Below are 8,385 nucleotides of genomic sequence, written 5' to 3'. Positions count from 1 at the left end.
AGCACACACCTCACTTCACTCCAGTGTCCGGTCTCGTTTGTACGAAGTGGACTCTTTATGCTACTCCAGCGAAAGATTGATATCCTTACCTTCCTCGTGTACTTGCCTCCTATGTTCCACTCCAACGCCTGTATCCTCCTTCGTCTCCGTGTGTACAAACTCCAGTACTTACAACGGTGAGGTGTGTGCTACCTTCCATTCAGCTACCAGCTATTCCACGGACTCCTGCAAGGGCAAGCATTCTCATTACAACACCCCAAGTTACCATTGAACTATTCAATTGAACTGCTTACTCACCTGCCATTCTACACCCAGCCTCAGTTGCCATAAATAAACATCCTCTGTCGTTTCTAACCTTCTGTGTGAGTCTCCTTCCATAACACATGGCAAGGTTAGTTCAGGTTAGTTAGTCACATATCACATGGTTTGACTCTTCAAAAACTTTCAAACCATATGAAACCAACATGAATACAAAGAGTACATCTTTAAGAACTTGGTACATGTTTTAAATAGATTTGTAAAAGATATTTCCTATTCATATTTGTCTTTGACCTGTATACCTGTCGTTTCTAACCTTCTGTGTGAGTCTCCTTCCATAACACATGGCAAGGTTAGTTAGTCACATATCACATGGTTTGACTCTTCAAAAACTTTCAAACCATATGAAACCAACATGAATACAAAGAGTACATCTTTAAGAACTTGGTACATGTTTTAAATAGATTTGCAAAAGATATTTCCTATTCATATTTGTCTTTGACCTGTATACAAGCCTGAGATACCACAGATTACCAAATTAACATGCTTGAAAAATGTTTTGTAGTTAGTTATGTTTCTAAGCTAAGTTGATTTGTCTTTAAGATGATATTTGGTCTCGCAGACAGCAGTTGGAAAGACATGGCTCAGTTCTATGGATTCGACTCTGTGCGGGACTTTGCAGAAGAGATTCTGAAGAATGATTCAGAGCAGAGACTGAGCCAATTACGGAGCTTCTACAGCCAGAAGAGCCCTGAACTCAAGAACATAATCAGAAAGACCTTTCCTAAACCCATCAGGCCAGAACCACCCACCTTACCACCACCGTCTACCGCCAGACAAAGACCTATCACAAAAAGAGCCCACCCAAACTTCTCTCTTAAACCTCAAGTTGAAGTACCAACCCCTGAGGTTGAGGATCGACGAAAAACATCAAAGAAAAAGATGGGTGAAACCGAAACCTCTGAGGTTCACCGTCATTGCAGTACAGACCTCACAAACAATAAAATGAAGATGTCCTCCACAAATTCTCATCATCAACCTCTGGACATGCTTTTCAAAGTGACCGTGCCGCAGTAGAAGAAAGCAAAACCAACATTACTAGTTCCTCACAACCTTTCAAGTACAAGGAATACACTTCACAGTCAACTCGTGTCTCCACAGATGGTTGTGTTGCATCAAGCTCAACCCAGACCAGCGGCTCCTCCAAAATCACCGACCTTATAGGTGACACATCCATCCTGGATGACTTGCTCAAGTCAAAGAGGAAAACTGTAGACCAAGCTAGAGTTATGAAAACATCCACATGCACAGAAAGAGCAAAAAGTTGCATTAACAAAAACAAAAAGTTTGTTAATGCAAAAAGCATTAACAAACTGACAGATGTGACAGAGGTGGAAAAGATCTGTAACGGTGTCAGTATCTCTGCAAAGTCTAGGAGTAATGAGAAAACCGAAAGCTCACAACTTTGGAAAAAATCTAATTCCTTCAAAGTTTTTTATGGTTATTTACAATGTTATGTTTTAGGCCAGGCTTTTTATTTTAGTGCTTTTGCTTTTATTTATTTTTATTATTATTATTATTTTTAATTTTTTTGGTAGGATTCACAATATAATTGACTGACAGTTTATGCTTTTTTATCTTTTTTTTGTTGCTTTTTTTTAATGATATTAGAGTTCATGTTTTGATGAAACACAAGGATATCATTTAAATGTTTAAAAGGAAAATGTAGCTATTAAAAAACACTTGAATGAATATTACAATAAAGTAACATTTACAAAGACGGTTCATTGGTGTTTCATTACAGATTTTGGAAATTAGAAAAACTAATGTAATTTGTAATTGTAATGCATTAAATAAAGTTAAAGCAGAATTTAATATTTTTTATTTTTAATAATGTATAGTGAAAAATAATTTTCTATAAAGAGCATATGGGATGTTGAATGTTAATTGGCATTTTTATTTTATTTTCTTAAATATTTTACAGTATATCGGAACAAGTGTTTTTCCCCACACAACTGCCTCTCTAAGCAGCTAAATGGCTTAAATGGTTGAAAAACAAAAAGTGGGTAAATAGTTTTGAGGTGGTGTAATTTCTTTGATGAAGTGGCATGAATCTCTCTCGCTGCAATCTCTCTTTCATGGAAGCTTAAGGCCACAGCTGTGAGTCGCAAAGCTCAGCGCCTGTTGCTATCTTTATTACAGCTGCATTTGAAGTCTTCAGTGCATTAGCGGTGGCACTACAAAAGAAATGACACGTGTGACCTCCAGCTGTCGTCTCACATCACTTAGCTGTTGCACTGAGGTAAACAAAGGGTCTCAGAGGGAATGGGTAGGATTTTCACTCTTGATCTCCTCTTAAATGCTGAAATTAGAAAGTGTTGATAGCCATCAATACAAATGAAGACAAGTTGGGGCTACACAACTGTACACTCCAAACAGCCTCCAAACTTCTGGGAGGTAGAACAAGGATGGCATATTGTCCTCACGCAACATTTGCCGCAATTGTTCGGATGGTTGGTTCACAAAGAATGATAATACCTTTCTGAGAGATGTAGATTCTCGTCTGTACTGTAAAGGCCTTTAAAAACTCAAAAAGGGAATGAAGGGTGGATTTACTGATAGAAATGGTTTCTATATTGATCTTCAGTTCTTACTGTATGTTCCTGATCATCTGTAGGTACTGGAGGAAGCTTCGTTATTTGTCATTTATGTGAATTTCTTTACCACGGTTTTGTGAAATACACTGTATTTTTAAATATATTATTATTTATACCGTTCAAATGTTTGGGAAATTTATTTTAAAAGAAATTAATAGGGCTACTTTTATTCGGCAAGGATACTACAAAAGTAGGCTACATTAAGGCATAAAAACATTTGTTACAATCAAAATGCAATGTTTTTTTTTTTTACTTTCTGTTTATGAAAGAATCTTGTTTTTTTGTGTCTGTTTCCACAACAAAACTTTTGAACATTAATAATCTGGAATGTTTCAAGTCAGCATATTAAAGTTTAATAATAAGCTTTTAATAATAACTTCAGAAGTGGACATTCAACCGAGACTCTCTGTTGTTGAAGCCCTAATACTGGCAAGAGTTCAGAAACATGGCTTTTCATTTCACTGCTATGCTGATGACACTCAACTCTAACTCTCATTCCATCCTGATGATCCGACAATTGCTTGCATCTCAGCTTGTCTAACAGACATTTCTTGCTGGATGAAGGCCCATCACCTTCAACTCAACCTGGCCAAGACAGAACTGCTTGTGGTTTCAACAAACCCATCACTTCATCAAAATTTCACCGAAGATCAGGCCCTTTCTTTCGGAACATGCTACACAACTCCTTGTTCAAGCTCTTGTTTTGTCCAGACAGGACTATTGCAATGCTCTCTTAACAGGTTTTCCAACCAATTCTATCAAACCTCTACAACTAATCCAGAATGCGGCTGCAAGTCTTTAACGAGCCGAAAAGAATGCATGTCACACCTCTGTTCTTCAATGTGCACTGGCTACCAATAGCTGCTCGCATAAAATTCAAGGCATTGATGTTTACCTACAAAACCACCACTGGCTCTGCAACCCTTTACCTAAATTCACTACTTCAGACTTATGTGCCCTCTATATGTGCATTATGTGCATTATAATGCCATCCCAAAGAGGCACAAAATCACTTTCATAGACTTTTACATTAACTGTTCCCTCCTGGTCGGAATGACCTGCCCAACTCAATCCGAGCAGCTGAGTCCTTAGCCATCTTCAAGAATCGGCTAAAAACACATCTCTTCCATCTTTATTTGACCCTCTAGCTATAGCACTCTCTATTCTAATTCTAAAAAAAAAAATTCACAACACTCGACCCTCTAACACAGGGGTGTCCAAACTCGGTCCTGGAGGGCCGGTGTCCAGAAGAGTTTAGCTTCAACCCCAATTAAACACACCTGAACCAGCTAATCAAGCTCTTACTAGGCATACTAGAAACTTAAAGGCAGGTGTGTTGAGGCAAGTTGGAACTAAACTCTGCAGGACACCGGCCCTCCAGGACCGAGTTTGGGCACCCCTGCTCTAACACTTACACTCTCTTCTCTATTCTTACTACTTGTTTTCTTTTTTTAAAAAGTCTCTAACACTAGCATTCTCTATTCTTTTTCTATTCTATCTTCTTGTTTTATTTTTATTTATTAAAAACCCTTGCTATGTGTACTGCATTAGGCTAACTGAGACTTGTCACAGCACTTACATATTATTGCCCTTTTGTTGGTTTTGATTGCTTCTATTGTCCTCATTTGTAAGTCGCTTTGGATAAAAGCGTCTGCTAAATGACTAAATTTAAGTGTAATGTAAATGTAAAATAGTTGAAAATGATTACAAAAACCTGTTCTTTACTCATTTAAGAACTGATTTCTTGTTTATTTAACACTTTCAGCCAGTCCACAAAAATCCCCCTACTTAATTTTATTAGAAAATTACAGCCGTGGTTACCATTGCGACGAGTATAACATCATTAAGGTGAGCCCTCAGGCTTCAGCTGCACTGGTTTTCTCCCCCTAAGTGTAACATGAGTAACTTGAATATCACACCTCACAAAAACCATCGGAACAGTATAACAATAAACTCCCACTCAAAATGAAGGTCTAACCCCTGAATGAGTTCCCACATTCTCCTTCCTTACTTGACCTAATTTGAAGTGTTTCAGTACATATTTAAGTAAGCAAACATGGCTGACCCCACTTCCCAAAAAAGGGGAAAATTATACAAATAGACTGTTCAGATGCTCTATTTGGTTCCAAATTGTGCATGTTATGTCTGTCCCAGGCGATGATGAATGGAACTTTTTGATATATTAGGGTAAATATTTACCCATGGGGGATTAAGGCAGATTATCTGTTTGATTGCCAGAGTTCAGTGTCATTTGATCCATTGTTTAGAGAATTGAGAGCTTGGTAAACAATCAGTCCTCCTACATCTGCCTGCTGTTTATGTGTGTAGGGACTCGAAGCCCTTGAAGCAGGACCACACAAGCAAAGCTTATTGAGACTGCAAGCAGTCAGATGCGGAGTGTTGACAAAGCAGTCCTCTCACTTTCATGTTCGCATTACTGATGTAAACACAAAGCATTTGTGCTCGTTTATTTCACCAGAAAATTTTCAACATGAAAACAAATTGTTGGCGCATGACTACATGCAGCTGTTAAACATTGCAAAATGTAGTAAACAAAATAGTAAAAAAATTGTGATACTCATCTGTTTTCTAAACTGTCCCAAAGGTTCCAGATTCTTGTTTGTTGTGAGCAGTGGTTTATGTTTAGCTTGTTTTATACGGAATCTTCACATATAAATGTTTTGACCGCAATGCAACAAGCTGGAAACATCAAAAGTATCAAAAGTGATCTCTAAATCTCCCTTGTGAAAAAGAAATGTGTATAATTGATACATATATATATATATACATATATATATATATATATACATATAACTTGCAGATAATTTAATTTTACTGAAATAAAAGGCCATTTAAAGTGAGTACACTTTCTTGACTATGTATCTTATGAACACTTTTAACATTTTAAATCATTATGTTTTAGTAATCTTTTGCTTAAAGAAGTACACTTAATTTGATGTGTTGGCTAACATTCACAATCAAATGTAAAGTACTTGACAATAATTTTGACTGTAGTGTGTTATTCAACATTACCTTTGAAATCAATATATTTTAAATGCACTACATTGCAACTTTATCATTACAAGTGTTTTGATAGAAATTACTATAAAATACATTTAAATTTACCATAAATGCTTTACATTCAGTATTGCACTTTTCAAAGACAATAGAAGTAATTATGAAATTATGTATTAAGTAGTCCTACTTGAGAGGAAAAACACTCTTTTTGTTCAACTAATTGCATTTATTATAAATTTAAACTATAATACATTTTCAAGTAACACTTTATAATAGCTTTCATTAATAAATCATAACAAACATTATATAATGCTTAACGGATCATTAGTTAATATATATTCACATAGCTAGAAATATGAGATAATGTGCTTGTTAATGTTTACTAAACTTATTAAACATTACCTAATGATCAACAGATAATTAATGTAAATTACAATGCTTAATAATATCATTAATCGTTTAATGATATTAAGATCATGCAAGTCTTGAAAATCTACTAATTATTTTAACAGATGTTATCAAAAAAGATCAAAAGCTTGTGTTTGTCTGCACAACAAACGAAGACCAGATATATGACCTTTACAGACTGTGATTATGAATTAATGAATGATATGTTAACATGACTAGTTCAGTGAATAGTAAAGAGCTTAAAATGACTGATTAAGCTCATTTTTTTCCACATTTGTAAACGTAAAAAAGAGCATTAGGCAATATGTGAACTTAAGTTTAATGACATTTGTTAGCATTCAAAAGTACATTAACAAATAAGCTTGTCATCATTGTATAATATCTGTTAAAATTATTTGTAGATTTTAAAAAGTGCATGATCGTATGAATTGAAAGTTTAATGACATTTGTAAGCATTAACTAAAGATCAGTAAAGCATTATATAATGTTTGTTAATGATTTATTAATGAAGCTTTTAATCATTGTAAACCATCTGTCAAAAATATATGACCTTTACAGACTGTGATTATGAATTAATGAATGATATGTTAACATGACTAGTTCGGTGAATAGTAAAGAGCTTAAAATGACTGATTAAGCTCATTTTTTTCCACATTTGTAAACGTAAAAAAGAGCATTAGGCAATATGTGAACTTAAGTTTAATGACATTTGTTAGCATTCAAAAGTACATTAACAAATAAACTTGTCATCATTGTACAATTTCTGTTAAAATTATTTGTAGATTTTTTAAAAGTGCATAAACTTATGACCTGAAAGTTTAATGACATTTGTAAGCATTAACTAAAGATCAGTAAAGCATTATATAATGTTTGTTAATGATTTATTAATGAAGCTTTTAATCATTGTAAACCATCTGTCAAAATCATTTGAAGGTTTTTCAAAAGTGCATGATCTTATGAATTGAAAGTTTAATGATATTTGTAAGCATTTTGATTTATATTAAATACCGATCTGTTAATCATTAGGAAATGTTTAATTAAAGTACATTAGTAAACATTAACAAGCACATTATCTCATATTTCTAGCTATGTGAATATATATTAAATAATGATCTGTTAAGAATTATATAATGTCTGTTAATGATTTATTAATGAAAGTTATTATAAAGTGTTACCCATTTTCATTTAATTGTAAATGACAATTAATTAAGGAAACCAAGCTAAAAAAAAAAAACTAACTAAAAATATATTATATATTATATATAATTGAAAGTTATGAGTGTTTCTTTGGCCACTTTTATGTCTCAAAAGTTGCTATTATATATATATGTGTGTATATATATATATATATATATATATATATAACATCACATTTAGTTAGTGAAGACTTTAGATTAGCTAACTATATAGCAGTCTAGTTAATTTAATGAAATAATCAAAACAGCCATCTAGCAAAATTATGGGTCAGTGAACGTGTGACTCGTTGGTAATTTTACACTATTTTAAACCACAGGAAATTGTTTTAAGATAATTTGTGGTTTCCCGCAGATTGGGGTGTTAGATGATGTGCAGTTTTTTATTTTACTTATCCACCACTTGTTTTTAAAAACATTAGACTTTCAGAAACCACTGCAGCAGTCAAAGCAAGCCCAGCTACCAAGCTAGATAGTGAGAAAAAAAACACAGTTTATTTTAATTATTGCCTTAGCTTTATTCCACATAAATGTCTTTTCTGTTACAAGTAGCATCATAAATTATCAGTGGAAATTCCCTGTAGTAAAAACACAAACCCCTTTAATATGAGTGAAAACTGATAGTTATCTTGTCAGCTGTATTTCAATCAGGACAGCTCGCTCAAGGGTGAACAACTTTATTAAAAACTACATGGAAATCCCCCGTCAGACACAGACTGCACTTGTTTGTGTCCTTTACCTTCTCAGCATCTTCAAGACTTCAATCACTACAAGGGATGTGCTTCAGGTTCTGTAATGCTGCAGCGTCAAAAATCTGCCCTCTGCTGGCTGAATGTCAGAAACAAAACTAG

General features: G+C 34.2%; 1 pseudogene; it reads left to right on the top strand.

Annotated features, from left to right (window-relative positions):
- The window catches only part of LOC107711819 (DNA excision repair protein ERCC-6-like 2), a 21,604-nt pseudogene extending 16,511 nt beyond the window's left edge, over positions 1-5,093 (top strand).
- Positions 5,094-8,385: the final 3,292 nt, after the last annotated feature.

Source organism: Sinocyclocheilus rhinocerous, unplaced genomic scaffold (genome assembly GCF_001515625.1).
Source record: "Sinocyclocheilus rhinocerous isolate Xijiao unplaced genomic scaffold, SAMN03320098_v1.1 scaffold988, whole genome shotgun sequence".
Classification (NCBI taxonomy): domain Eukaryota; kingdom Metazoa; phylum Chordata; class Actinopteri; order Cypriniformes; family Cyprinidae; genus Sinocyclocheilus; species Sinocyclocheilus rhinocerous.
This window is presented reverse-complemented; position numbering and strand designations above follow the sequence as displayed.